Raw genomic sequence first — 7,083 nt, forward strand, 5'->3', positions numbered from 1 at the left:
AACCACACTTAATTGTTTTGATTGAATGTAATTAACATTTTAATCAATTATTATTATTTTTTATTCTACAAGTGTTTATTGAACACTCCTTGTGTACAAGGTGGTGTCCTGGGTACGGTCACTGTCCTCCAATTGCTTTAGTCAAGAAGGAAGCAACTAATAACAATGCAACAGATTATGGCCATTATAGAGGGGGTGACATGTTGTTGAGAGAATCAAAGGGTGGGTGAGACCAGTTTTGACTGGGGAAAGTCACACTGCAAGAGATGAACATTTAAGAAGCATCTTCGAAATGAGTGAGTAATCATCAGTTCAAGTAAAGAAAAAGGCAAATACGTGAAAGAGGAAAACATGGGCTATGACAAAACATGATGAATGATTTTAGGGCCGCAGAGGGTGGGTAGGAAAGGTATAGATATGGAAGATCAAACAAGATATGCAAACTATGTAGGATTGAGTAGATTTTCATGAGCTTTACTCCAAGGGGTCTGGTCAATGCCTTGCAGGTAACAGAAGACCAAAGTAATATCTAAGCAGGGAGGTTACCTTTTAAGAATATAACTCATGAGAAATGGAGGATGGGGAGTAGGGGCAGGTGAAAGAGTGGAACAAGGCAAGGTCAGTAAATGGTGACAAAAAAATCAGTCCACCAGTAAGGAGGCTGTTTATTGTATTAGCTTTGAATAGAAATCTAAAAATTACATTCATGTTTTGGCCTCTGCTGCAGGAGAAAACATTTGCTCAGAGCAAAAAAACGTGCTTTCAGTTCGAACTCAATTGCTTTGTACTTTACATTTTTCTTTCAATTCTGTTGCAATATCTGTGGACTTTGCCTGATTTTGGTGTAATTCTAAAAGGTATTAACTTAGAGATCACAATAAGATAAAGTAGAGTTCAACATTAAAGTATTTAATAGGAAAAATGATTTTTTTATTGTTAAGAGGAAAGTTCAAGTAAGATAAAACTGTTTGGAAAATTTATAAGCCAAATGATATTTCACTGACATAAATAAGGGGAAAAAATGATGGGAAACACTAGAACAAACTGACAAAATACAATAATAAATTGGAGATTTTAGAACATTTCTACTTCTTAGAAAAACCAAATTAAGCAAACAACAAATAAAGACTCAAGGCAGAAACGTGTCTAGTCAAGGTTGCCAATGACTTCCATGATGCAAGGTCCTGTAGTCATTTCTCAGTCTTTGACTTACCTGTGTTCTCTCACTAGAATCTGACTCAATTGATTACTCCCTTTTCCTTGAAACATTTTTCTACTTGAGTTCTGGATCTTATTGGCTACATCTTCTCAGTCTTCTTCATTGTATTTTCTGCAATTCTTTGACCTCTAAATGTTGGAGTGCCCCAAAGCAGCTGTTCCTGAATCTGCACTTTTCCCAGGTGATCTCTTATAGACTTGGTGCATTAATACCATCTAGATGTTGACAACACATGTTTATATCTCCAGCCTGGTTTCTTCCTTACTTTCTAGCTCTTGTGCCAGCTTCCTCCCTGACATCTTCATGTTGGTATTGCAAAGACAATCCAAACATAGCACATTTTAAACTGAACTCTGTCCCACCCCAAATTGGTGTCTCCCTCTGTTTTGTCCATCCTTCTAGTTGCTCAAGCCAGAAACCTTAGTGTCATCTATGGTTCCTCTGTTTCATATCACCCTACATTCAATCCACGAGCAGAGCTTGTTGGTCCTATCTTCAAAGAATATCCAGAATTTGACTCTCTCCCAGTATCACCAGTCTAAGCCATGACCATACCACACATGGGTTATTGCAATAGCTTCCTAACAGGTCTCCTTAAATGGACCCTTGCCTCATCCCAGGCTTGAGACTCCACATAATAATTGAAGTGATCCTTTACATCTACATACATTATGCTACTTTTCACTTAGTGGCTTTCCATCTTACTCAGAGCAAGGTCTCTACAGTGGCTCTACATGGTGATAGCTTTCTGCCATTTTCTCTTTCTTCTTTTCCACTGGGTCCCTTTGCTCGGGCACAGTGGTTCCCTTGATGTTCTTCAAGTTACCAATTAATTTCCTGCTCAGAGTTTTGCCCTTGTGATTTTTCTTCCTTGGAAACTGCCCTCAGATATGTGTGGGGCTCACCCCATCACCTCCTCAGGCTTCTACTTATTATATCACCTGCTAGATGAGCAGTCCTTCTTGACTGTCTTATTTTAAATTGTACACCTACCTTTATTCCCCACACCAGTTATCAAAATCTGTCTGCCTCCGCTAGTGTAAGCCCCGTGAGGACAGGGCTTTCTGTTTTGTTGACTTCTGTTACCGTCAGCATAAGAACAGCGCCTGGAACATGGTAGGCATTCGGTAACTATTTGATGGATGTGTGGATGAATACACATGCCATGGGCTGTATTTTCTTCTAAGGTGGTGAACTAGAAGGGTAGCTAGCTCGATCTGTAAAAGTCACACTGGGGAGAAGGAGAAGCATGGGTCTGAGAAATTGACATCAAAAACACAAGAAACCACTGAGGAGGTTAAAGACTCAAGCTTGAGGAGAGGATGTATTGCTGTCTCGTGGCTACTCTAACAAACGACTGCAAACTTGGTGGCTTAAAGCAACAGCTTTCTCTCGCTCACGGTTCTGGAGACCAGAGGTCTGAAATCTACCAGGGTAGTGCGCCCGCCCGCCACCTCCATGCCCCCGGGGCTCTAGCGGAGCGTCCATTCCCCGCCTCTTCCGGCTCTGGGGGCTGCCCCGGCAGTCCTGGGCTCGCTGCTTCCCTCTAGTCTCTGCCTCCATCTTCTTGTCGTTGTCTTGTCTGTGTGTCTGGATCTGCTCCTTCTTCTTCTCTGCCTTAGGTCTCCCCTTGCCTTTCTCTTAAGGACCCAACTGATAATTCTTATCTCAAGATCTTTAGCTTAATTACATCTGCAAAAGCCAGATTGCCTGGTGTCTACAGGATAATATTAGGATAGGACTAAACTCTTGCTGGGGTGACAAACTGTTGAAAATAGGTGAGTATAGTCCAGACACTCTTAAAAATGACTCTTCTAGTCTCTCTCCCTTGCCATGCCCTACTGCATGCACCAGGACAGGAGGATTACCATATAAAGAATTTGTCTCCTCCCAATGACGCCACTTTTAAAGAGTTAAGGGAGATTACAGAGAATTGCTTGATTATAAGGAATTAAGCTGGTAATATATGATAGTAAGATACTTGGAAATCCCCAAATGTTCATAAACTAAATAACACACTTCTACAGAACTCCCAAACCGAAGGAAAAATAAAAAGGGCATTTAAAAATATTCTAAATTGAATGAAAATGAAAACACAGCATATCAGAATTTGTGGGATACCATTAAAACGGTATTTAAGGAAAATTTATAGCACCAAAGGTACTCTATTTTGTAATTTATAGCATGCTGTTATCCTCAGTTAACTTAGAAAAGAAGTTCTCAAACCAATGAACTCAGATTCCACCTTAAGAAACTAGGGAAAGAAGTATGAATTAAAACAAAGCAAGCCAAAGAAAGGAACTAGTAGAAATCAAAAAAATAGAAAATGAAACCAAATGCTGGTTCTTTGAGAAGATCATTACCATTGATAAACCTCTAGATGGATTTTTCAGAAGAAAAACAAGAGAAAAAAACCAAATTACTGGTATCAGGAATGAGAGAGGTGACAACACTTTAGATATCAAAAAAATAAGGGAATATTTTAAAAAATATTTTGCCAATATATTTGACAACTTAGATAAAATGGACAAATGCCTTGAAAGATACACACTACCAAAGTTCATTTAAGAAAAAAATAATCTGATTATTTCTATACCTATTAAAGGAATGGAAAATTTAGTTAAGCTCATTCCCTTAAAGAAAACCCCAGGCTTCACTGTTAAATTCTACTAAACATTTAAGGAAGAAATAATACTAATTCTACACAAACTCTTCCAAAAAATTGAAGAGAAGGAAATACCTTCCAATTTATTCTATGAGGCCAGCATTACACTGATACTGTCTTTCTGCCATGTGAGGATACAACTAGAAGCTGGCAATCTGCACCCCAGAAGAGAGCTCTCACCAGAGCTGGTGCCCTGACTCAGACTGCCAGCCTCCAGAACTAGGGGAAGTCAGTTTCTGCTGTTGATGAGTCCCCCACTTAGTGGCATCTTGTTATGGCAGCCTGAGCTGACTCAGGCACAATTCCCTCTACCCAGTTCTCCCTTTCTTCTATAGATGACTTTTCTCAGTTCTTGGTTTATCCATTCTCTTATTTTTTAACATTTAAGCAAATATGTATATAAATACATTCCCACTGCACCATTTTATCTATATTACACAAGGGATTACATATTATGTTATATTGTTTTATACCTTTTTCACTTAAAAACATAATCTTGGCGATCACTCCACATTAGACTTAAGTTTTTTTCCTTCATTTTTTTTAACAGCTTCACAGAATTTCTTTGTGTTGCTCTGCTATAGTTTATAATTGACCTTCTATTGACGGATATTTGGATTCAATTTCCAATCTTTTGCTATTGCAAATAATTGCAAAGAATAACCTAGTGCTTTAGTCATTTAGTAATATTAGTAGTATATTTTTGGCATAGGTATCTATTAGAAATTTTTTGTCTCAAAAGACAAATACTTATTTTTGTTTTAGATTTTGTCAAATTCTCTTCCATAGATACTGCATCACCATTTTGCATTCCCACCAGCAGTGGATGAGAGGACTATTTTCCTGCAGTTTTATCCACAAAGTATGTTGTCAAACTTAATTTTTTGCCAATCAGATAGGTGAGAAGTGGTGCTGTGGTGTTGTTTAAATAAGCATTTCTCTTATGATGAGCATCTTTTTTTGTGTTTAAGTCCTTTAAATTCTTTTTTCTTTTTGTGTACTCTCTGCTTATATCATTTTTACTATTCCCCTTCTATCAAATCCTTGGTCTTTTTTTCCCCTTCAGATTTCCAGGACCTCTTTGTATATGCTGATAAGATTGCAGCTACCTTTCCTCGGTTTTTCCTCTGAGTTTTTGACTTTGCCTACAGCACTTTTCCATGTACAGTCTTAAAATGTTTTATGTAGTTGAATTCATTACTGCTTCTGAATTTTGTGTCATAGGAAAATTTTTCCCAGTTCACTTGTGTTTCTTCTAGTACATTTACCGTTTTTTCCTCCTTTTTACATTTGGACCTCTGATCTATTTGGAACTATCCTAGTGCATGGAGAGGCATTTGAATCTAATTTTAGATTTTTAGTTTATTGTATATGTCTCTCTCTTGACTTCCAGTACCACACTGTTTTAATGATTATGCTGTTTTAGAATGCATTTTATTATCTGGTGGTGCTGCTTTGCGCAACCCCTCACTTCAGTAGCTTATTTTCTCCCTAGAATTCTTGTGATTATTCTTCTCACTCGTGTATACCCCAGTCAGTGGATAAATGCTCCAGCTTCCCAGTCTCTGCCAGGACAATTCCAGGAAATCTTCCACTTCTCAGACAGCTCCCAGGAGTCTTGCACCCAGGTGCCTACACCGTCACTCTTCTCAGTCACACCTGCTTTGTTAGCGTTTCTCCCTTCTTGGTCTCACTTCCTCCCTTCTGCATCCTCAAGTCACCTTCCAAATAAACCACACATCTTTGTCTGGAGGTCTGCTCTGGGGGCAACCCAAACTAAGAAAGAGTCATTTTCAGATTTTGACCCAGAGGTAAGAGATCCCAATGACTGTGACCCGAGTATGCTATGTACCTGGGTGTGCTGGTAGAGAAAGGGAGGAGGGAGCGGAGTCCTCTAATTCAGCTGTTCTGAACATAGCGTTTTAGCTTGTTCTCTTGATTCTTTCCCTATAGCCTATGTCTGTTCTTCATAGTCCTTAGACTTAGAGCTTCTCTGAAATGCCCTGGGAAGGGTTGACCTTATCTTCCATATTTTGAGCTGAAGTTCCTTCTTATTTATTTTCCCAATCAACTTGATCCCATCTATTTTAATTTCCAGGATTTTCTCAAGAGTCTGAGTGTACTGCTGGCTCACTCTCTCTCCCCCCAGCCCAGTGTCTTTATGTATATGCATGTGTCTCTACTGTTGAAGCAAAACTTCTTAGGCTTATTTATCTGAGTGTCAAAATGTATTACCCACTAATGAAGGAGTTAGCAGTTAGATAATTCCAGGCAAATCCAAAATGACCAGAAAGAAAAGTAGTTTAAGTACATTAACCTTTTAACTAGACACAGACTGCTATTTCATTTCATATGGTCATAAAAAAAATCACATTCTTACAGTGATAGGGAGGGTTAGATTTGTGGAGCAGATACATTGGAGCTGTCTTCTTACAATTGCCAGGCATGAACCAGTAATCAGAAATAATAAGTAACACATCTGGGAAGAAAATAAAGAAGCTAATTGATCTAATAGTTGAATATACCTAGAAGCAGGTTTTATACCTTTACAAAAGGCCAATTAGAGGTCACCAGGATCAGTAATGTTCACTAGTTGCCACCAAAGATACTGACCAAACCATCTGCATAATTCTCAGTATGGGGACAGAATCAATGTCTCTGCCTCTACCTCTCTCTCTCCCCACCTCCTCTGTTTCCCGCTCTCACTCTCTTCCCCTCTCTTCTCTCTTCCTTTGTTTTAGTTTAACAGGTCTGTTCAGCCTACCATTTTCTGTATATGATATATAAAATTTTAGATTCTGCTCTTCCTCGAAATATGATGTAGAACTACTTCTCCCTGTTACTGTATATACTTTTTCTTCATTAGTTATAAAAACACAAGTACTAATGTATAGCCTGACTATACTACTGTTTACTTATCTATAAGTAATCTGTGGAGTGACACTTGAAACTGTAAATATGCTATTGCCTGATAGTTTCTCACCAGTGACTTCAGCATCCATTCGTGAATCTGGTTTAAATCAGTTGTTACTATGAGAGTTACAAATGAGTATTAACATTTGTTAGTTGACATTCTTATATAGATGTTAAGAGTTTCCCTTCCTCGACTTTTGATTTAATTTTATATTGGTATAGATTCATGAATTCTTTTTTCCCCCAAATTTAATGGGTTATATAATACATTCCTATCATTATTTTA

This window comes from Camelus dromedarius, chromosome 1 (assembly GCF_036321535.1).
Source record: "Camelus dromedarius isolate mCamDro1 chromosome 1, mCamDro1.pat, whole genome shotgun sequence".
Taxonomy (NCBI): Eukaryota; Metazoa; Chordata; class Mammalia; order Artiodactyla; family Camelidae; genus Camelus; species Camelus dromedarius.